A 24,778-nucleotide genomic window follows, 5' to 3' on the forward strand; every position below is an offset into this window, starting at 1 on the left:
GAAGTCTGGATTGCACCACTGAACAGAGAGAGAGACAACACGAGGCGATGTGAGAGTGCTCCGAAGTCTTCCTCCCATTCTTTTCTCATGCCTGACACCTGTCAGATTAAGAGCCGGGGAAGTAATGCTAAGTGATGTACTTCCTCTCTGTGCGTGTTCACAAGCCAACGCCGCTCTCCGAGATGGTTTGTCGAGCCATCACAGCGTCTGCGCTCCGTCGAGGGAACCGTCTTTGTAGCTCTGCTCAGAATGCCTCAGCAGGGGAGTTTTTGGTAGTTAGCCAGAATAGCTTTTCGACGTGCGCGTGGTGAAGGGGAGTAGCATTCGGCCGCAGCCTCCGAAGCTCCTCCTCTATCTCTTTATCTACATTTCATTGTCTGAGAGACTTTTGCGTGCTTCTCTACAATTTTTTATTTATTTTTTTTACTTTGCGAATTATCTGCATAAAATAAAAGCTCAAAGCTTCACAATTCAACATGGTTCATGATATTACTCTATTAAATTCAATATTTCTTAGTTTAAGTCAGGCCTTATTTAGTCTCATTATCCTTATATATTTTTAATTTGTGTATTTTCTACCGGTATCAGCCTTTTTCACTCTTTACTAGCATCCTGCAAACTGACTCAAAACCTACTGTAACTGGTGACTTATGGGTTTTATTCTTGTCTGTCGCAAGGTCAAGGATAATGGCGAGAGGTGTAATTCCAGCTTTCAACCAAAAGTTCAGTACAGTAGAACTCTTTCCGACCAGTTGCTGTCACCTGTGATAATGTGGATTTTACCTGAAAACGGATGTAGTAACTCCCAATTTCCACCTCAGGGGACATCAACAGAAAGAATACTGTTCTGTTGTTAAAATGTTGTGCATGTGAATAAAACTTCTTTGGAGTTTAGATTAAACCATCAAAACATATGAAATGCCTACTTTAGGAGCGTCCTTAATGTATGTTTTTCTATTTCTATAACGCTCCTATAGTATGTGGCTGGTGAGATGTCAGCCATTTTGGAAAAAGTGTCAAGCACATGTCACACTCATTGACTGTATATAAATATGGACAATGCATCCCCACTTCCTTGATCAAACTTACTTTTAGTTTTGTTTTTATGGCTCTCATGGTCCCACGGGGCACTTTACGCAGCGGTTGGCATGGCAACTTATAGTCGCTATTCTGTCTCAATCTGTTTCTATAGCATCAATACCTAAAAGGAAACTTATCCAGAAAATTGACACTTGAAAATGCATCAACATCATATTAGCTATCTAAAAATAACAGAAACCATCCTTGGAAAAGAAAATTATTTGATATGTAGTATTTTAGTTTGGCCCAAGGCCCATTCACAAACAAGTTAAAGTAACACAACAGTGACATTTACAACATTTTTGCTTGTCCCATCTGCTCTGTTACCACCTCTGTTTTTTCAGCATTCTTTGGAGTGCTTTTATTCTGTTATGTTTTCTAGTTTTTTTATATTCCCAGAAGACGTTTTATTGCCTAAAATTAATGGCATAGTGTAGTGCGAAATGCTATGTGAAGGTCACACAGCTCAATATATTGTAATCACTGACAATAACTAAATCATTTTGGTAGGCTGAGCTTATTGTTGGACCAATCAATGGCATTCAGTGTGTGATTAGACAAAATCTGCGCATGGATACGCTCATTATTAATTTGTCTATCCACTGTCAAGGTTATTTTAATAACTGTAATTATCGTGTTAGTCTTAATGGGTCATTTTTCTCTTTTTCATCCGGTATTTGTTGTAAACTAACAGTTGTGAACTCTCAGGGCCATTGTGAAGGCTGGAACGCACTCACGGATGTGGAAGTGCTCGTTGTGAGCAGACTACGCGCCGCCTGCTGTGTCACTTCGTGTTTGCCCCTTTGGGAAACAGGAAGTGATAGGCAGCTTGTCAAGCCTTCCCGACTAATGGCTCACGCTAACGCCGACGGCGTTTCATGGTTGGTAACGTGGGGAATAATTTAACATTCGTTCCGCGATCATTATTCACAATAGAGCGACTCTCATCTTCATATCAGTTGGTTGGAGGTGTCTTGACGGATTCACGCTGCCGCCGTTGCTGCCGACCTGACACTTCGCGCGTCTCTCAGCCTCCGGGCGTCTTCGGTTTAATCAGACACACACATCATCTTCGTCACAAAACAAAATGAACACGCTCCCCTCCTAACCCCAACACGGCTGCTCTGCAAACAACGGCGCTTGTTTTTTAGCGTTTTGTTCCACGACATGAGCGTGCGTGTCTGAGCTGCACGCACGCATCGCTGGGCTCAGGGATTTGACAGCGTTTGTCAAGCTGGTCATACAGCAGGTTGCTATGAAGGGTGTTGTCAGCCGCACTATATTTGGACTTAACTTCACTCGTCTCCGAGAGCGAGAGGTGGGTGGAAAATGAGAGACGGCTCTGGCTTTGTGTGAACGCGTGTCTGAGTGTGTGCACATGGCCCTCCTCTGTGTGTGTGTGTGTGTGATTTGCTCACACGTGGGAGCAGTATAATATAGCGCTATCTTGCAGTGAAAGAGTGAGAGGTAGTTAAGTCAGGGTGCATGTGATGACAATGGGAGGTGCATACACACACACACACACATCAGTCTTCACACAGTCGGTCCTGGGGGATTTCCGGAAAGCTTTTGGCGGCTGACAGACGGACAGCATCTCACAACTGACTCTAATTGGCTGAGAGTTTCTGGAGGGAGACAACTGGACGACTGAAGCGGAGGACAGTGACAGCCGACATGCATCCTCCCTTGTTCTAGAAATCATTTTATTCCTTTCCCCGTCTCATCTCGGCCCACAGCACTAATTAACGACGGCGCCTCGAATATTTTATTACATCCTTCCCGGTCCCCGCGTCTGAAGAAGGCTTGTTAATGTCTTTTATATTGTATTAACACTGAGACATCATCGGGGAAGGGGGGTGAGTTGGGTAACGTCTGCTTCTTCATGCATGAATCTGAATTTTAGAGGCAACACGAGCGCATACGCACACAATGTGCAAATGCAAGTGGATGAGAGGAGATGCTTGTTCGGTTCAGATCCAGACAGAGTCGAGGAACTTTTTTGCGTGTCTCAAAGCCAGTCAGAGAATCAACTGATGCTCATGTTAAGCTGTGAAATAAGACAGTTATGGTGTGAAGAGGTGCTCTGTTTTTTTTTTGTTTTTTTTTTTGCATTAAATCAGTTTGTCAGCTCTCTTCAGGGATCTCAGACATCTAGGAGCGTCTCTGTCTCCCAGAAAATGCATTTCTTTGCAACTAAACTGCGACTGCATGCACTTTCTGAAGGAAATGCAACCGAAGACGTTTTCTGTTAACGTAACGGAAACTTCAGTTTTACAAGTCTAAAATAACCCCCTAACATTTCTGACGTTTCTGACATTTGAGCCGATCTTACGGGACGATGACCAGCTCTGATGACTAAAGGTTGGATTCATCTGTCAGGTTACAGCAAATGTTAGCAGCCAGAAATACATAAAAAAAGAATAATACAGGCTTCTTTTGTGATTGTTTTTGAGTGACCAACCGCAATAATCCTCCTCACGTTAACTACCTACTCAGTTAACCTAGATGTGTTCTTTGTTGATCCAAAACAATGAATTCGACAATTGCAGAGATGGGGGTTGCGTAGAAAATGGGAGGTGAAGCAGAAGCAGAAGCATCAACTGTGCATGAGCAGTACTGTCTGAGAGTATAGTCACGTTATCAATGTCCCACACTTCCTCTAGACTGGTGTAGACTTTTTTTTTGTAGTTGTTAACTCACTTACAATCTCACAAAACACAGGTCTTCAACAGGAGGTCCGTGACCCCATGGTGGTCTATGGAGTTACTGCTATGGGGGGTGGTTCACAAAATCATTGGATGATTAGTCATTTTTCAAATTTTTTTTAATTTTGCCCCACAATTTTCTCACTAAATTTCATTAAATACACATTAACATGAATCCAGCATATTTTAGTAAAAAGATAAATGGAGGCAGAAGACGTTATCTTTCACTCAGCACTTCACTCATTCAGCGAAATATTTACGCAGCCTCCATCACGTTCAATAAGCCAAATATGAAGTTATCAAGTACTTTACAAGTTGATGTTTTGCGCTAAATTAGCATGTAGAAAACTGAAATTGTCCATGAATGTAGTTTTTTTTTTTTTAGATTAGAATCAACTTTATAGTCATTACACATGTACAGGTGCAGATGCAATGTGCAATGAAATGCAGTGTAGCATCAGAAGTGCAAAAAACATTAAGTGCATGCAGCATCAATAGTGTGGTATACTGTATAGGAGGTATGGTACAGGTTGTTTTTATAGATTAGTTCCTGGAATGAATCCTTCATGTCTATATACAAAGTAAAAGAGTAAACCATTCAAGCTGCAAGCGGGCAAATTATTGTTTAAGATTTCAAATGTTATTTTTCTTCAATTTGACTAAATGTGATAATTAAAAGTTGCCAAAGATGCAATGACCTTTAGTCGAGAACACTGGTGCCCTGCTGAAAATATATTAAACATTACACAGGGCATTTTGCATTCAACTCAAGACACGTTGGTGCCTCAGTTCAGCCTCACAGTCACATGTAGCATGGCTGCCAACGCTTGCTTTTTTTCTACCTGATTGAAGCGTGGTCTGTTTGCCCAAATTGAATTCTGGTGTCAGGTCTGGGAGCCCCTACCTCCCGGAGAAGGAGACAAATTCAAAACTTGAAAAGTCAAATTCAGTCAATCGTAAACAGCACCGAGTTATTTCACCCCCCGTTTTGATATAAAGCCGCACATATCAGCTTGGCCGGCGAACGGTAATGTGCACTTTACGGACATCAACGCACAGGATTTTCTGGTATTGAAATTGAGTTCACTCCTCCTGCCGTACGGAGAAGTCCAACATAAAAGTCGATTGTAAAGCTTTCAAACGCTTTTAATGCACCTGGAGACAAATAAACTTTAGCCAGACTACCTGATGCAAATAGGATTTTTACAGCGAGTTATTAGTAGCTGCGGACTAAGAGGGTTTACAACTCAATTACATTCTGCTGTCAGGCAGGATGACGACATCTCTCACAGCACATCTCATGCCTCCGTCTGTCTTTCATCTGGTGTTGAAAGGCTTTAACGCTTCACTTTGTAGCGGGACTTCATTTAAGCTCAATGCTCAGATGCACTGAGGGAATTTTTGCTTTCACATGTCACTGTTGTATCATATCCTCTTTAATTCAGAGACGACTGCTGCCTCTCAAGAGCCTTTTATTCCACTATTTGCCCACATTTCCCTTCTTTAATGCCTTTTGTGTGACAATTCAGCCGTCTTGTTTAATTGTCATGATCTTCTTTTTTTTTAACACATCATCTAACTGATTTTAGACATGATCTTTTAAAGGAAATTCTCCAGAAAATAGCGCGACAGCTGAGCCAAGTAAGTAAGCGATGGATTGGATTAACGGTGTGGTAATAACACTTGACATAAATGCCCTGACATAAATGTTTAATAAGGCGTTTCAAAATGCATGGCTCTGACAGAAAGCGGTGTCCACAATGGATCGTTTTTCACTCAGGAGTAAAGATCCCTCTGTCAGCAAATCAATGGAGGAGATTGAGGCTGTAGCGGGACAGTTTGTTTGGTTGGTTGGCACCACAGGGCCCGTCCTGTCCTTGGCATGTCTAACTTTGTTTTATGTTGTTGGGTCATTTTACTTCCCTGTCAAGGTTTCTTTTCCCTCTTGTCCCGAGCAACGGGAGTTGAAGAAGGGAGAGTTGAGGAAGAAAGGACACAGAGTTTTACAGATATTGTCAGTATGATGGTACAACAGGTGGTCAAACTGTACACGGTGTAAATATGGACAAAGTGTCACCACTTCCTTGCATTGGCCAAACTGACGCTACATTCATGGCGATGCCGGCATCGCCATCACACATTTAGTTAATACTACGCTCTACCGTACCTCCACCAGGTACAAGGAAATGTTGGATTATACACTTTGGACTGTTTTATGGAGTGGTTGGCATGGCACATGGTGGTCACTATTATGTCACATCCTATCGTGTCAAATAACTCAAACTTAAGTTATGAAAAAAAAAATGACACTGGCGCATGTATTAACAATATATTAACTATCTAAAATGACAGACAGCATCCTTGAAAAAACATTATTTGACGTGTATTTTCATGTTTTAGTTCGGCCCAGATCCCATCCACTAACATGGAGGGGGTGGGGCTTATGACCTATACTGCAGCCAGACACCAGGGGGAGCTCTGCTTGCTTTGGTTTCACTTTTGAGGAGGCTTTTCCGTCGTCCATAATAATAGTTTATAGCAGTGATTTTGCAAGCCGCCAAATCATTTCACTTGATATTTGGGTTTTGGTTGTGTTCTGGGACATTGTATGTCAAACACCAACACCATGATATCTTAATATGATCCACTGCAGTTTTTATTTTAAAAGAAAAAAGCCATAAGAAATAATGTTTTAGTTTTGTTTCCTTCATGTTCAGTCTTCAGTAGAAAAGAAAAAAGTGCTCTGAGAACACATTATATGTCCTCTGTATTTATGGGGTCGGAGGTGGGCTGCAAAAATGTTTGATATTTAAAAGTGGGCAGTGAGTTGAAAAAGGTTGGGAAACACTGGTCTATAGTTTGTACCTAGAGTATATCCCGCTCACTATTTTTGTCTCCTGATGTTTTCCAATTTTTTTTTGTCTTTCTCTTTTTATGTGGCCTTTCTCCATTCTTATTAATGTGGTTCCTCAGGGACTCCTTAAGAGAATTTCTTCGAATATGGCACAAACCCTCACTTCAACCAAACAAATGTATGCATGAATAGATTTGAATTTCACGGCCACAGGTTGAAGTTCAAGGTTGGTGTGACTTTTTGCATGCAACTCAAGAATTCTACTGTCTAATAGGGTAAAACAATGAGGCGGCGACACTGAATTTCTAAAAGGTCAGCTTCTCTGTGGTGTCGTGATTGAGTTGAATTAAGTTCCTTTATTGTCATTGTACCAAATTAGTACATTGACATTTTGGTGTGCAGCTCCCCATCAGTGCTCACTGTGCAGCAAAAACACATCAATTACAATAAACTTAATTTATAATAATTTACAGCATATAAAGTATGGAAAAATAAAAATACAATATGAGACTGGGTGTAAAGGTGCATTATTGTGCAGTATTATGCAGGGGTAGTTGTGCAAAGTTATACAGCACTTAATGGACTGATTAATGAGCATTCATGGATCTTGAAATCAAATTGTTCCCGGGTCTTGGCATCCGTGTGTGAAAGGGTCTGTAGGGTTTTGCAGATGAGTTAAAATGTGCTGTGGCATGGGTGCGAGATTTCCCTGCAGACGCTGGTCGCTTTTCCGAAGCAGTGTGTGTTTTAAATATCCTCCAAGGCTGTTCTGCATCACCACTTGTATTAAAAAATCACTTTCATAAAAATCTTGCCTTCATATCTTAAACAAGCAGAAGCATTAGTCGACCGTGCAGCTGCGATTCTAGTTTCTCGTTTTATTTGATTCATATCTTCGTCCTCTTGTATTGCCGCTGCCGTGATCCAGGTGTGAGTCGACCTGGGTCTCCTTTAATTATTGCTCTGTGATGATAGCAGTAAGGTTTACAAGCAGCAGAAGGTGACTGAGTGAATGAATTTTATTGAGCCATCACATTACTCTCAGATTTCCTCCCTGGGTACACTTAATGCCAGAGACTCCTCTGACTAACCGAAAGACCTCAGACTCAGGAGCAGCAGCGCATATTCTGCTCTATTTGGGGGAAGAGCTTAGCAGCTGTTTTCCCTTGTGGAGACTCTGGAGGGGTTAGTGGACTTTATCCATTTAACTACATCGTCCTATGGAGTTACACTGAAGTGCTTTGTGGGAGGAGTCTCCAGTGTAACTTAAAAACAGCCGTTTAGTCCTACCAAAGAGAACTTTGTCTGGTTATAATTAGTATTGGTACTTGGCATAGGGGCAACATCTCTTCCTGTGTATTAATGAATGTAGTCCTGATAGAAAACACCATTTACATTTTCTCTTAGTTTTTATATGTTTTATTGATACGTCCTGCTTTTCTTTGAAAAATCTTTGAAAATATCCTTTTTCTGTCAGTTTTGCTTCTTTATCTGTATCCTTTCCTTCATTTGTGATTGCTCTCATCAGTTTTCCCACTGCCTCCAATGGTGTTAGCCACATACTCTAACAGAATAACTCTGGTTGGCGCAATAGACCAGGTGAGGTTTTAACACAACCCCTGTGTTAAAACCTCAACAACTAGACTTAAACACAACCATCTACGACTGGATACCGGACTTCCTGACCAACTATCCCCAGATTGTGAGAGTGGGAAAAACAAACATCCTCTACTCTCACAGTGGTGTTCCTCAGTGACGTGTCCTGAGCTCTCTCTATCCCTGCATAAGTTTCAGTCGCCATTGTTGAAAGGGAAACACTAGAAACAAAAATAAACCCGACTGGCAAAAAAGACACAGCGCCAACTAGTGTTTGGGAGTCATTTTTACAGAGGACCCAGCATCCTGCAGTTGGGGACGTTTAGCAAGTCTATGACCAGGGCAGGGCCTTAAACATCACCCATGATCCAACACGTTCAACACAGAAGTTCATGTTTCCTAAATGTCCTAAGTGCTTTTCTTGTCATAAATGTTTTGCATGTGTCTAGATTTTATTATATTGAGTCTAACCCTTAACAATGAAAAAAAATCCTCTTGATCTTATTGTCTTTGTCTGTGTTCCCTCCTTTGGTTGTTTGCTCTTCCATAATTAATCTCACCTGTGTTTTGCACTCTCATTATTTCTTTCTGCTTCTGTCATCTTGCCTCTGCCTTTGTTCCTTAGCTGTCTTTCTTAAATGTTCTTGTCTCACCACGGTGTTTCAAGACATCTTCTCATGCATCTCGTTACGTGCGCGTGGAATTGCCCGTCTTTCGATTCATTTTTTCTGCATTTGTTTTTTCCTCCTGTGTCTCCTTTTGTAGAAAAACTCAGCACTGCAGTATTCATAGTATAAAGAACAACTTTATCAGACTGGCCTGTTTCGACTTGTAACAATCACCAGGGTCATCAAGAAACACACTGTGAAGGACAATTTATATAATGTATGAAATAAAAAAAAAATCTAATACATGCGCATATGTAGGCTGGGAATATTATTATGTGGTGTCAGGATGATAAAAAAAAGAGCAATGCCCTGTAGAAATGAATGGTAAAAATGAGATATATAAACACAATAAAATCAATAATAAAGATGCACAAGGGTATGTATGCAAAAGAGTAAAAAATAAATGTGAAAAAAAGCCCACAATTTCCTATAAAAAGTCTTGTCAAGTCAAATGTGTGATATAAATACGTAGACAAAAACCCAGCATAATCTAAAACACTATAAAACCACCTCATAAAAGTTGTTAATGGAAAAGTCCTCATTCAAAACCCTTGAAAATAAGCTCTTAAATGAGAAAAGCCCTTCTCTCTTTTTTTTTCCTAATAAAGGCACGTCTCCTTCTGCTTTTGTGAAACCTCGCATGAGGCATTTGTCGAGTTGCAGGAAATAACTTGAAGTGAGTTTTTTTTTTCTCAACTGTATCTTCCAAGGTCACAAGTGAACAGCATTCAAATATTTTCCACGCCTTCATTTTCCGTCCCTTCACGCTTGAGCTATCACCTATGCTGCTTCCCGTAATCAATATCGATCGCGTGGAAGAGATTGCAGAAGATTGCATACCTCCACTCCCCTTTTGTTAATCCTTTCTTCCTATTCAACAGGTAGCACCTTCTCATTTCGGCAGCCGCCTCCGTACACGTTTGCATCTGCAGCTTATTTACTTGCGCAAACATGGACTTTTGTGTTTGTGCCTTTTTTTTTTTTCTAATTGTGAATTTGTATTCATTAAAAACCCATGGATGAAAACACTAGGATGCGAGTCCGCACCTGTTGTTTATGGCAGCGGCGGCGGCTCTGCTGGATGCGGGTCAGGATTAACAGCGGCTCTCCGTCCCCTCTCCTTCTCTCCTCTCTCATCAATAATCACAATCGCATCATGAATCCCCAATTATCTCCTGAGTTGTTGCACCCCCGGGGCGAAATCCGAGCCTGTCTTCCAGTTTCGAAATAATGACAAGATTCCTTTTTAAAAAAAAAAAAAAAAAAAAAAAAAAAGCTATTAACATGCTTCCCGCCGCCAATTTTCATCCTAATTATTCTTTTCCATTGTATCTCATTAGTGTGGAGGGGGAAGATTAGGGTTTGATCAGAAGGGGGTGTATTTGGCCGAGTGGGCCCTTGCACGCATGAGATAGACGAGCCTGGTAAGATCAGTTATGTTATAGTTATTTGCTGTCAGTCATTTGTGTATATGTTGCAAACATAAGGGGGGATGTAGAGCATCTTGTTGCCTTCACACGGTAGCATTATGTCGGGAGTTTTATAATGAGGCGCCGTCTTTCATGTGGACCCAAGCTTTAATCCCCCAATGCATCAGCAACATGACATATGGTAAACAGTGCATTGTTTGTCACCTTCTTTTTTATATATTTTACCTTTGGTGCAGTCTTATTTTTATTGTTTTTTTGGATCCATCTGCTGCGTTCTTCCTCATTTATTATTCACACCCATTTGAATGCGATCAGGCATAACACTATGACCACGTTCCTAATATTGTATAGGTCTTGTGCCTCTGAAAAACAGAGAATGGACATGGGCCTTCTGAGCGCGTCCTGTGGTTTCTGGTAACAGAGTTAGCGGAACGGCCTTTGTGTCCCATGGATTTAAAGGGAGGGGTCTCTGTGGATCATAACGATCAGTGTATATTCAAGAGTGGCCTCTTTATGAACAGTGATAAAGATGCAGATTACCAGCACGCCCTACTGTGGTCTCATTCGAAATTCTTACAGTATCGTCGTCTCCACGACCGCCTGCTGCTTCTGTCCTGAGCTCTTTGTCTCTTTCCAGTGATCTAACAAGACTCATCGCAGGCTCCCTGTGTGTCCGTCAGGATGAATCTTATTAGACCACTTTTCAGTTCCCATGAGTAGGTTTTATCATGACCCTTGCCACTTTACAAATTGTCTGTTCTGCAAAGATGGTAGTATTATTCATTAATGTGTAAAATATTAAAATGAAACGCGTTAATCATTTTTAAGCTGATTAAACATATATATGTTAATTTCCTGCTTTTTTGTGTGTAAATACAGTATGTGAATTAATGGAAGTTAAAGTGAAGCGACTGTTTCTTCTCATCTTAGAGAGTAGTTTTCTAATACTCAGTTGTGACATTGACCTTTTAGAATATACTATTTCCGACTTCATCATTAGAAGGCACCTGGTTTCTCTTCCTTATGTTGTTTCCTATACACTCGGGACATAAACAGTAAAGTTAAGGTTACTTGCGGCCTATCTTTTGTTCGTGTATGACAAGAATTAAGCCATAAAACCAGACCCTGCAAGGGTGAGTGTCTTATTTATTGGACCGAATGCAGTCACAGGGTGTACAAAGGAGAATAAATGAGATAAGAGAAGCCTTTATGAATCTCCAGTGGTAAGATATTTTGTGGATTTAAGATCAGATCGGGGCACGGATCGGCCGATACTGAATATCAAAAGCTCCGCATCAGGCAGAATAAATAAAAACTAGATCGGGACATCCCTCTTTTAAATGTTCCGATGAAAACGAGTAATGAGAAGAGCTGTGTGATTTTGCGTATTCTTGTCACATCTAACGTCCTGATCAGCCAATTAAACACGTTCAGGTTGTGCTACTTGGTGACACCTTCTGTTTTGTTCTCATCCACGTCACTGTGAGACTGTGAGTGTTTCTGGGTAACATTCTGTTGTGCAGGTTTGAGATGAGAGAAAAAGAATATTACCTGATATAACCTGATTTCATTAGTGTTGGGGGGCGGGTTTGTTAGCAATGGATTTATGGATTTGGACTGTTAAGTGCAGTAAAAGGGATCAGATATACAGATATTTCCATCTGGAATCACAAGAATTAAAAACATACATGAAATGGAAGTCCTCAAATGAAGTGTCTGATTATTCGTGAGGACTCTCATGAGCCCTGCGAGCGCTCTTGCAGCTTGTTAAGCTCTCTGAAATCTTTGCACTGACCCCTCTCCTGGAAACATTTCCCCTACGCATTTCTAAAAACAGCCACAGAAACTCCCTGATTAAATTGATGGAAACGGGGCTCTTCAGGTGCCACTTCCGCTACAACTTCTACTTGAGTTCTCCGGCCCTCCTCTACTACACATCTCCCTCAGGAGCCCATAGTAATTATCTTGTCACGGGGCTAGATTGGTGTGTTGAACACAACTGATTACACCAAGGCTGACTGGCGCAAAATATAACTGGCTGCAGCGTCCCTAATGAAGAGGGATGTGAACTGGTGTCAAGCTGCTGTCACGCAGTAAATGCCAACCAGCGCTGACACAGGAACTAAAGGGTGAGACATGAGGGGGGGGCCTGATTGCGCCTTATCATCCAATATCCTGCTGATAAGTGTCAAACAACAGCAGGGCGACAAGAATAACGCAGTAGAAGAATCTGAGGGGAGAAAGAAAGGACGGCAGGGACAAAGGGAAGCATAGAGTACTAGTGTATGGTCTAGTTTTGGCCCACCCAGTGGTGGTGGTGGGTTTTTTCTGGGCCCCTTAAAAAGGCGTGAGGGTTAAAAGAGGGTTAAAACCTGGTTTTGGGATGAAATTACGTAGTTTTTATGTAAATGTTGGCTAGATTAAGGTTAGATTGAATTTAGTTGAGATGGTAAGGGTTAGTACGGTGGCCCTGAAGGTCAAAACAAAACAGCATTTCAAAAAAATACTACATTTCACGAAACACAACATTTCACAAAAACACAATGAAATTTCACGAAAACACAAGGACATTTCAGAGAACACAACATTTCACAAAAACACGCCATTTCACAAAAGTACAACATTTCACAAAAGCACTACTTTGACAAAACACAATGACATTACAGAAAACACAACGACATTACAGAAAATATAACATTTCAGAAAACACAACGACATTACAGAAAACACAACAACATTTCAGAAAACACAACGACATTTCACAAAAACACAACGCAAAGTGAAATGTCATTGTGTTTTGACTTGTGTGTGATGGGTGCTAAAAAGTAATAAACTAAATATTTTTTGTGTGTGTCCTGACAAGGCAAACACCGTCCGCACAGTGACAATTAACGTTTAAACGATGACTTTTTAAACGATCCATCGTTGGGCCTGTTCAGCTCAGGCCTTACAGGTGTGAACACCCCCAGCACCCACTGAGATTGCATTTGAGAGATTCAATCTCTGACCACATTTGGAGGTGGTCTGGGTCACATGTGTCCAGATGTGTCTGTATTACCCATGATCGCCTGAAGCACCACAAGTGATTGATTGAGTGATAAAAAATTCTGTTGTGACTCAAATAATGGCGCGTGTTACTGCCAGGTCTGAACACACAAGCCTGAAGCTGGTCACTTGCAATCAGATAGAATTATAAGTTATTCCTCCTTTTTTTCAAAACAGTTCTGTCATGAGCTGGTGTAAAAAGTTATTTCGTTTCAATCAGACGCATATCATTGTCTTTGCGATGTGTCCAGTGCAACTGTTTGGTCCAGACACAGGCCCCATAGGGCCACGTTAAAGTAGTTTTCAGATGTGAGTCTGATGTGAGCGTACCTTAAGGCAGAATGTAAACTTAATTTATGTCTGTGTACAGGAATAAAAAACCCACTGTGACGCTTTTATTGTGTAGGATTTCTTCCTTTGAAATGCTGTGGACAAACGCACATTGATTTTGTGACGTTCAATTGTAGTTTTTTTTAAGTTAATGACCTCTTACCGCTAAAATAATAATATGCGACACGGTTTTAGTGCTCAAAACAGTATGGGGGAAAAAAAAGCAGAAAGATAATTTTTCATACTGTGGGTTACCTGGCGCAGGCAATTCCAGAGTGTGATATATTTCCCTGTAGCTGCTGTAAGCCTTATGAAAGTTTAATGAGCAGGAAAAACCTGTTAATATATTCTGTGCTGGAAAACTCCGCAGCCAAGTAGAGACGAGAGAACAATGCCGCTCCAGAGTTCAGTCTATCAGTGGCCGTAAACATGTGTCCGACAGGTCACACAATCAAAATCCATCTCCTCCAAACGCGTTACAATTACTTCTGCTGCAGTCAGTCTTGTTTCCCTGGCCTTTAAGCATCCCCATCCAGTCCAGCCTTCCATTTACCGGTCTCCCCGGGCGGCTGTGAAACCTGCCCGCCCTGACTCCCACTCTGCCAGTCCCTCTGTCCTCCCTCCCTGCGTGTTTTTATTTATTTATTTATTTTTTCCAAGTGGTCATAAACAAAAATCCCTGCGAGCGGGCAGTGGCTTTACTCCCGCGACAGCGCCGAGGGCACGGTATTCATCACTCTCTTTGACTGAGTTACACCTCAGCCCAGCTCAAGGTCAAAGCAATTACTGGACTCTTACTCCCTCTCTGACCTCCCCCTCCTCCCCTTTCCTCTGCCCTCCACTCTCCAAAACTCCACTTTTTTCTTACCCTGCTTCCTCCTCTGTCACCACTCCGCTCAGTCGTTCTCTCTGACATCCATAATTACTTGTGCTTTTCGTTTATTTATTTTTTTTCCCCCTGCTGCTCTTTTCTTTCTTTCCACTTCATGAACTTCTTTCTCTGTATCTAAAAAGCAAGCTGAGGAACGGGGGCAAACAGACTTCTTGAAGTCTTCTAAAAGACTGGTTTAAATAAGAGCATCTATGGTTGTTGCCCATTTGACCACCTGTGATTGGAGGTTTTGATCTTCCCCAGTGGAAAACAAGGAAAAAAGTAATTGTGGGTTGTGTGACTTTAGGCTGCTGTTGGGAAAACACCATCAAGAAACCCACAAGTCCAGTTGCCCTTGTTTCCGCTTGCTTTCTGGATTTACCCTGACCACATTTACCCACATCACATTGACTCTATATACCCTTTCTTATTATTTCTGTTTTCTCTTTAAGTGTTTTTAAAGACTTTTACTGACTTTTCTAAATTGCTTTAATCCTGGTCTGCTTTACCTCTACACCATCACTAGTTTTTTTGTACCAGCTGCACGTGAGCACCAATAACCTGGCGCCCTGGGCGTAAATCAGTCCCTGATTCGTTACCTAAGATACTCCAGACCCACACAGACTGGTGTGATTGGCGTCCTCTGCAGCATCATCTCCAGATGCTTTACTTCGCCGCAGAGGAAGTCTGCTGCTCTGATTATCTTCACATAGAGCTGGTGATTATCGTCAGAGTCTGAAGTCACTGGAACCAGGGCGGTCTGACACATTTGATGCTGCCAGCTTGGTAGACCGGCTAACCTTTGGTCAAAGTTGCACTGCATCAGCACTGATCATGTCTATGCTCAAGACTTTAAAAGGTACTTCCACTGATTTTTGTGGTAGTAGTAGTACTTCCACTCATGGAAAAGTGGTTACAGATTGACTTTCATTCAAAAATGTGTATTACAAATCAGAAATGAATGCTATTTACTTCTCCTGTAACCGGTCATGCATGTATGTATGTATTGTGTGTAAAAATCAGCACTGGTTTGGGCTGGCAAGTTTGAAAAATAAAGGCGTAATGTGGAATCTAAATGCTGCATTTGCTCTTACCAGAATAACACACCTGAGTGCCTGCATAAACCCATAAACCCAGACTCAACCAAATTACACCCCATGTTATAAATAACCATAGCAGAAATGTTTCTAGGTCATTTTACAGATTTTAAATCAAAGCTTTTTGATGAGAAGTAAAGTTAAGTGGATAACTCAGACCCAAAATGTGCTAGGTGGTATTTTTAATTATTAACCCTGAGTGCACAGAAGTATTATTACTATTTAAATTTTGAAAAATGAACAAAAACCTTGACACATTTGAGGCCACTATCACACCAGTCAGACTCTACTATATCATAATCACACAAAAAATAATAATTCTGTCTTATGTCTTCCTTTTTTAACATCTAGTCGCTTCAGTTTTTTCATTTTTTTTTTCCAGCCATACATACATCCTAGTTTTTTAGGGCAGTCAGTCTCCTACAATACAACACAAAATGAAACTGCCAAAGGCAATTTCAGAATCATCACCCTAGCAGCCAGAAGCAAAGAAACCCCATCTCAGTTGAGCACATAATGACCTCTGCCTTCTTCCCAAATTACAGCACAGGAAAAGGTTCAAGGTGGCAGTTTGGATTAATTATCCGTAGCCCGCCCTGGAAAAGGCTGCATCCCATAACCTTGGAAAAAAAAGAAAGAAAGAAAAATGTTAGAACTGTTCTATTCCCAAAATGCTTAAATAACAGAGCCAGTCAGTTAGGGGTTTACTTGACCTGAGTGATTGCAGCGACATAAAAGGAGAAATTGCAGCCACCACGGGCTCTGAGTCACGCTGAGGGACGCGGGAGACGACAAGACTCTCTTTACTCTGGACAAATTAAAGATAATAAATTCAAATTATCCACCTTCTCCACTTTTCTTTTGCTCTTTAATCCTGAGCGACTACTCCAAAAACGAGCGGCACCGAGATCGGAGAGTTGCTTATGGCATGCTGTGGCGCATACTGGGGATGTGTTGGGGCACACTGACCATAGACTGTAGAAAATATGGATGATGTATCTCCGCCCTTCTCCCATTGGCCAAGCTGACGCTAGTATCCCAGGGATACAAGAGGTGCCATTTTGTCAACATAGGATTTATTTATTGATTTTTTTTATCTCAGCTTGAAAGTATTTTCTCACACCTCTCGTAACGTGTTTATCATATTTTCTCATCTTCGTCCATTTAGTCCGTTCCATCCATTTTCCCAAACTACCTATAAATGTGTTGGTAAACACAAAAGCAAGGATTACACCCGCAAGAGGTGGGAAAATGGGATGATCTGTGGTTGTGCTCTTGCTCGTATTTTTCTCAACTAAACTCAAATATTCATGCAAACGAATAGAGCTTCGTGAGCGATGCTCCTCGTAAGAAGCTCATAACTGCGCCTCGTTCTTCAGCCATTATTAATTGCAGCTGCTCGGCTCTTTATAACAAACACAGAGGCCTGCCGAGACGAAGCTCGACAGTGATCCATGCTGACTAATGTGACAATGTTTCCTCAGGTGAATGTGTCACATATTACACCTGACACCGCTGTGATGGATTACCAGGGCCCCGGGATATAGGAAATGCGTGCACAAGATACACACAAACAGAATCGTTTTGGCACCGAAACGAACACCGCAGAGTGCAGGCAAATGGTAAATGGTAAATGGTGTAGTGCTGTCACTGCATAACAGAGTTTAGAGGTGAGGAAAACCTTCTCCTTCTCAGCGGATGTCTGATACATATATGAGATTATTCACCAGATTTTTTTGATCGTCGCCGTAGAAATCAAGCCGGTGCCGTGTTGCATTAAAAAAATAAAACTAATTTCATTCTTGATCTTTACCGCTTTACTTTCTGTGTTTTCCCCACTTTGATTGTTGGATTGGTTTCTAATTGTGTGCTCCACACTTACGCCCCTCTACTCGTCTTGGTGTTTGGTCTTTATCGGTTTCTGTTGGGTTACCTTATTACAGTTTTTATTAAAGTCAATTTGATGCCTGCTCCTGAATCCACTTTGTGTGCATTTGCGTCCTCCCTCCCTTGCTACTGTTCGTGACATGTTTTGGTTTGTGAGTGGCGGTTGACGAAGTCGTTGCACCACAGTCTCCTTTTTTTTTTACGCCCGCTTCCATCATGCGAGTTGGTTCATTCAGTGTTAAGTACTGTCCTGCTGTGTGTGCATGTTTTAGATTAGAGAGAAATATCTGTGAAGTTTCTCCTCGAGTGTGCCTTTTTAACATTCAACACCTCTTCCTAGATAACACAGCTAGGGTGGATGAGGACCCAGCTCGTGTCTAAGTAGCATGTGAGGTCCACAGGTTGGTGATCCACAGTCATCTTTATTCCTTTTTCAGTGGCATATCTGATGTCCCCGACGGCTCTCTACTTTATGTACCAAGGATCTTAAAGGCTCTACACCGGGGCCGACTGAGAAAGCCTCAGTTTGTACACAGAGTGAGAGCCCTCTTCAGCTCTGGCACTTGGGAGTCCACATTCAGCCACACCACTTCTCAGCTTTCTTTTTCAGATGCCGGGACCATGACAGTCTCAAGTGTGGCTTCTATAGTGGTGTCAGAACACCATTATATCACCCTAGGTCACCTTAGGAAGCCAGGACTGTGAGGTGGGCAGGGAAAACATTTCATTTTTTTGCTGCTGCTGCTGCTTGCCAGGTCTCTGACCCTTGGCCGTCAGAAAAAACCTGACAAGAATATTTGTCAAGGAACCTCAGTTTGATAAGTACACAAATCCACATGAGAAGTCTGATCCAGACTAGCCCCGACTTACAGAGCTCTTCCTCAAACCTTTTCTGGTGGGATATACCTCTCCTTCTCTTGGGAGCTCTGTCTCACTGCTCCAAAGTTGTGATTAAGCCCGGTCAACTACCTCATCCCTCCTCTATTTCCTCTTACCCCTTTCTTATAAATACTTTGGTGTCACAGAGGAATACTTCATATGGCTTTAACGAGAACTGGTTCTGAAAACATTGGGTGCGTTTTTCTTGCCGTCGCAGCAGATGTATTATCTTCAAAACATGGCGGGGTTCTGTTTCTTCTTCTGCACCTCAGGACTTTAATTGGTTGCATCAAATAAAGCAGCATGTTTTTTTTTATTGGCTGATATTACTGCACTTGCCGGAAGCATCAGAGCTGCCGTCATTACAACTGAAAACACGGCCGTAAAGGTTCTGATGTGGGCTGTGGGATCTCGCTGTTGTGAACGTTGGTGTTCTGAGTGTGCACAATTTGTTGGAATATGATCAGAGATGGGTTACATGGAGATGGGTCATACCTCCAGGGGCCTCAGCGTTCAGTGTCTAAAATTTGTTTCTGAAATACTTCAAACACAAAGGCTTTCGCTGTCAGAACTGATCGTGTCATCTTGGAAATAAAAACACAATCAATGATCGCTTTGGAACTAGTGAGACTTCAGGGGAAAGACAATATGGGCTTTGTTTGTTGAAGTCTCTGGATTTGTTTTTTACTGTTCTCTACAATTAAAGCAGCTAGCTTGAGGGAAAATTCAGTTACAGTGTAATTAGACAGTATGACTGTTGTCTTCATATCCATGTCACAGGTGGTTGACAGACATCCTTCTGAGCATCTGGATGGAGGCATCTTGTGAGATGACGGGCGTTGCAGTCTACTTCGTCAATGTTAGATTGTTTCATCATGTACTCTACTTTAGATAGAGGCGAGTGCATGATATGTTTCAGTACGGTATATGTATATATACACTACTATTCAAAACTTTGGACACACCGTCTAATTGAATTGAATGAGAAGGTGACATGTAGTACTGTATCTGTGTGTGTGTGTGTTTGTGCGTTTTGAAGTAAGCTGTGAATTTTATCCAACTGAGTAACAACGTAGTGGCCCAGTCATCCATCTGTTCCACAGCCCCCATGCAATTGTAATTGCATTAGTGCAGTGTTGATTTTTTATTGGACACCCTTCCCCAAAGTCCCCAGGCTCATTTTCCTTTATTAGACCCGAGTCGGGAAAGACAATACAGAGCCTCGTGTCGCAGAGTCCCTCCAGACAAAACTTCATTCCAAAGTGAGCTGAGTGATAAGTGGGCAGAACTGAGACCGTTGAGGGGATTTGGGAAAGAACAGGCCTGCCTTCATGTCCACCTTTGTCCCATTCAGAGTGCGGTTCAATGTGGAGGTCGAGGAGAGTGGAATCTGTAAATGTTGCTCAATGATGCTTCCGTCACGCAGGATGTCAGGCTGCACCCTGCGGGCGGTGACTGCCGCCATCAAGGAGTTTTCAATGCTATGGGGTTGGGGTGTCTGGTCTGGCCTTGTCTAGGTGGGTGGTACAGTACATGTCTAAGTAACATCCCCTTAAATGAATGCCAGGTCCCAAGGTTTCCCAGCAGAAAACCGAATTGTTGGCCAATGTTATTCATTTCTCCTGTAAGTGGTCATAATGTTTTGGTTGATAGTAAATTTGTCATCAGTGTAAAGATGGAGAAAGCAATCACTGTTCAGTCTTCTCAGTCCAGTTTCCACTTGGCTTTAACCTGTGTTTTGGGTGACCGCATCACACGAGTGGTCTTTAAAGACCTGGTGTCTGGAGAATGTGTCTCCACATGCGTCTCAAGTGACCACTTGTGCTCAGATCTCATTTCTGTGTTCTGTGAGCTAATAAACACTCGCATCAGACGTGAAACCAGCCGCTGGCTCAAAACGGTTACTGTGTCATAACCATGAACGTCAACTGGCTATTGTTATTAATTTATTTATCTGGATGCCTGCAAACACACACTGCACTGTTTACAGCTGTGAACGTCTGTGGCAATTAAGGGAAATAAAGTCATTGGTCACTGTCTTGGAAACTAAGTGATTTAATGCTACATGTCCACTCAGCGTGAACACGCTGATATTGTTTGTTTACATCACAGTTGCACATAACCTTCTCATATTCAATGTTTTCATTCACTCTGTCTTGTTCTTAATTATTAAACGAGGTCTTTGCGATCTGATCTTTAATGTGTCCCCATCCGTTGTTAGAGCAGACCACTTGTGATCAGATCGGAGGCCCTGCTGAAAGACACAGGGACCTTTTTGGAACAACCACACAGGCTCGCTTCATTAATTCAATGCATAGTTTTCATTCACTGCTTATCTCCTATTGTGTTTATTGGCAGCTGACTGTAAAACGCGTTGTCCTAATGGGAAACACATTTAATCAAACTGAGCCTCGGCCGTTGAGTATTTTTCATTAGATGAATTGAAACACCCTGCCCTTTGGATCTGTTTCCAGCTCCGCTTTTATATGCTGTCCGCCTCCTCCGCATCGCTCTATTTCTCTCTTTTACGCCGCCACCATTTTCCCATCCATCATCCTGATGGTCCAGATATAGATGTTATATCCGCTGTCACGGCTCAGATGCCGCGTGGACGGCGGTGACTCACAGTGCTCTTTCACTCGGAAGCCTTTCACCTCGGCCCCGTGTACCCGAGTGTTTGCCAGCAGTGTCACTCACTAATCTTCGTAATTTTATTTTGTAAGATGTGTCCAGGGCTTTCCGCGCCTTCCTCTCCGTTTTCATTGCCATCACACCTGCCGCTGCAGAGCGTGACAGAGCACCGGTGACGGCAGACCTGTGACAGAGAATCACTCGGCTAAGAAACTTTGCACCTCAGTGGAATCAGTCACTGCACCAGCGAGGGAGTGTGAGGATCACTACTGAGTTGCAATATTTTATTAGGATGATATACTGAAGTTAATATGTGCTCTATTACTGGCTGACACTTTCTTCAGCATTTTCGGATACATACCATGACCTGGGTTTTACCTCCTCTCTGCAGCCCCACTGCGCTGACTAACTAAAAAGTTAGGAAAACATCTTTGTTCAAAACTTCATTTAAGTCTTGGATATGTGCAAGCATCATGATGCCAATCTTTTTAAGAAGGCAGTTGAACAAAACAAAGTGGAAAGCTGTGTTTGCGCGTTGGAAGTATTTTGCCACTTTTATAAATAAAACTATTATGACTATTGTGTTTGCGGGGAAAAACAACATAACTGGAGTTTCTTTTGTGCACATAGTACCTGTCTCCTTTGTCTTCACTTTTTTTTCCCGCTTTGTCCTCATTCCTTCCCGCAAATCACTTTCTCCATCCCAACCTCTCCTCTCATCCCCATCTCATGTTGTGCACTGGTCCTTGTCCATTCTCTTCTTCTCTTCCACAATTCTCTTCTCCTCTTTTCTCTCCTTACCCCATTGGCTTCTCTAAATCCCCCATCCCTTGGCATCTGTTCCCTCCTTTCTGCTCTCCTTGGAAACATTCATGAAAATGTAATGTGCATTTAAAACACTGGTAAATCACCGTCATTTTGTGCCATTACGATAATTACCACAAACAAACAAGACCATTACGAAGAAGATTTGCATCTCCCGAGCAGCCCCCACGAAGCATTTTGCGTTACGTGATACCGGCTGAGGGCTGCCGCGAAATGTGCAGGACTGTTTCGCGGGAATGAGATGTTTTTTTCTCTTAGGCTAAATTGAACCAGATCATTCTGAGGTGTCTGGTAATGGCATATGGAGGAAGGAGTGAAAGCACGACACAGAAAATTACCTTCAGCATGTTTTTCCCCGTGAACATGTGTTGTTGTTTTTTCTTTTCAAATGTGGAAAACATGTAATTACTGACTTATTTGCATTTGTGCTACAAAGGTGGGAAACGTGAATAAATGGAAATGTTTAGTCATATACGCAGTGAAATGCAGGATATTTACATTGGAAATGTAATAGCCTTTACCAGCGTTTTGGCATGCTTATTAATTTATTTATTATTAAATTCTGAGTGAGCTGTTGATGTTTGCCATATACAAAGTGGTGTGATATGATATTTCTTTTATCTGAGTTCGTATAGTTAGCTCTTATTGAAATAAATCTGTGCTGGACACATCCGTCTGGTCCAGCGGCGATTAACTTGTCAAATTGTTCCATATAAGATGTTTTGTGGAAGATTTTCTTGTCCTCTTACATGGATTGAACTGCTCCATTGCTGGTGTGAACCTGTTAAACCCCCACTGAGCCCACTTGGTCGGTGATGGCTTTACAAAAAAGAAAGTTGACTTAGAGGAAATCTGCTGCTACAAGAAGCCCTCAGGATTGTCCAATATACTGTTTTGGAAAGAAATATATGTATATATTTAAAATCTCACAGCAGTGCATTATTGGCCCCATTAGTCACCAATTGAAAAAGCTTTTTGACCTTGATAAGAACTGTGTCCCACCCATAGTAAAAATGGACGCCATGGCAGCTCCTCACAAGTGAAGCCAAAGCAAGTAAAGCTCCCCCTGGTGGCTGGCTAAAGTACACATCTTTTTTTTTTTCGAGGTTGGTTGTTGTCATTTTACGTAGCTAATATAATGTTGATGTACTTTCAAGTGTTACATTGTTCGGAGAAATTTAATTTTAGTTATTGGACACTGTAAAAAGTGGCTCCGTAGGATCATGACAGCTGGACAGAATAAATACAGTCTATAATCCAACATTGCCTTGTAACTGGAAGAGGTAGAGCAGAGTGCAGTGTCAAACTGATCAAATGCAATTGAGTTTAGAGGAAGTATTGGCGGGACATCGATAATGCGGCTCAGGCTCTGGCTCCAAACACAAACTAGACAGCAATGCCCGTATCCCAAGAAATCTAACCTCACTTTGGCCAATGGAAGGAAGTGCAGAGGCATCATCTGTATTTTTCTCCCTTCTGTAGTCCAGCCTGTAATCATCTTACATTTAACAAGCAGCTCACAGAGTTATGGTGCATGCTCGCAGTATGCATTTTATGCTTTTGCTGTATTTCATCTGTCACCTGTAAGTTTCATCCACTTTACTCTCAACTAAATGGGAATGAGGTGGAGCTAAGCCAATCACGTGATGCGGAGGCAGTTTGTAACCTGTGACTCAAGGCAGCCACACCTTTAGTTATGCCTAAGCTGTGATTGGATGAGTTATTTATAGAGACCTAGCTGTGAACATGTTTATTTCTGCTGTAAATCTGGAGATTTTGACATGGACCTCTGGAGCCACCCTCAAGTGGCCGTCAGAGGAACTGCAGTTTTCGTAACTTATTATGTTGGCTTCATTTGTCAGCTTTAGACGTCGCTCTCTACTCACACAGTCAGAGCACTGGACCCACCAAGCTGCTGCAGCTTCTGCATTATTTTCTTTCTTGAAAGCACTCGGGCTGCAGCTCCTCACAAACCAGAAGTAGTTTGGACTACTTCCAACTAGTTTAAATACAAACAATGTTGTTTCTCTTTCAGCCAGAAAATCCAAATGAAAAGTTTATTTTTGTCCAACTATCCCTTTGACTAAACTGCAAACACACAGGCCATTGCTGTTGCTAAGAGGAAATACAAAAGTCTTCTCTGTTATTATTATCTCCTGCCTGCCACACATCCGGTATATGGATATTTATCCTGTGCTCATCACTCTGTCTGTTTATGGGCCCTGTCTCTCTTGAATGCATGCCAGCTTGTGGAGCCGGCACGACATTTCTATCACTCTGACTGTCTTCATTCATCTATATATCTTTCTGTGTCCATTACTGTGTGTTTGCACTGCATGTGAGAGGTTGGGTTGACATCTATAGATGCTGGAGAGTCCTGGGGTGCTCCAAGGAAGAGATGGACATGTTGTTTTGATCCACACAAACAGGCATACACAAACACACACTCAACCAACCGCCATCCAGTACACAGGCACCAGGGAAAACGACTTTCGAGCCAAGTTGTCAACCAAGAACAAAAAGGAAAACACTTTTGGAACATCCCAAACTAAAGCAGTTGTGTGTTTGCGAGCTTGATTGTGTGTTTAGAAGATACAAAAACACACGGACGGATGTGGAGAAAACTCAATAGAGGCTCTCATTAAAATCAGAAAGGGCCAGTTCGGACTTTCCAATTCAGTTGCAATCAAGTGCTGCGCCACACTAAATCCATCATTCGTCCGCCTGCTTTTGGCTGAATAATTAGATGCATTATGGCAGATAATGTGTTGTGTGGCCCATAAAGTGGCCGTAATGCTGCGGAGAGAAGCGGTTAGAGCGATGGGCGGCATGCGAAGTGCAGAGAGACAGAGAGAGGTGGGAGGGGGGGTTCCTCGCTGG

At 42.0% G+C, this 24,778-nt stretch overlaps 1 protein-coding gene across 1 annotated transcript in view; it reads left to right on the plus strand.

Annotated features, from left to right (window-relative positions):
- spon1b (spondin 1b) overlaps nucleotides 1-24,778 on the plus strand; it is a 93,197-nt gene that overhangs the window by 43,116 nt on the left and 25,303 nt on the right. The gene's annotated exons all lie outside the window — the stretch shown is intronic.

This window comes from Mugil cephalus, chromosome 10 (assembly GCF_022458985.1).
Source record: "Mugil cephalus isolate CIBA_MC_2020 chromosome 10, CIBA_Mcephalus_1.1, whole genome shotgun sequence".
NCBI lineage: Eukaryota > Metazoa > Chordata > Actinopteri > Mugiliformes > Mugilidae > Mugil > Mugil cephalus.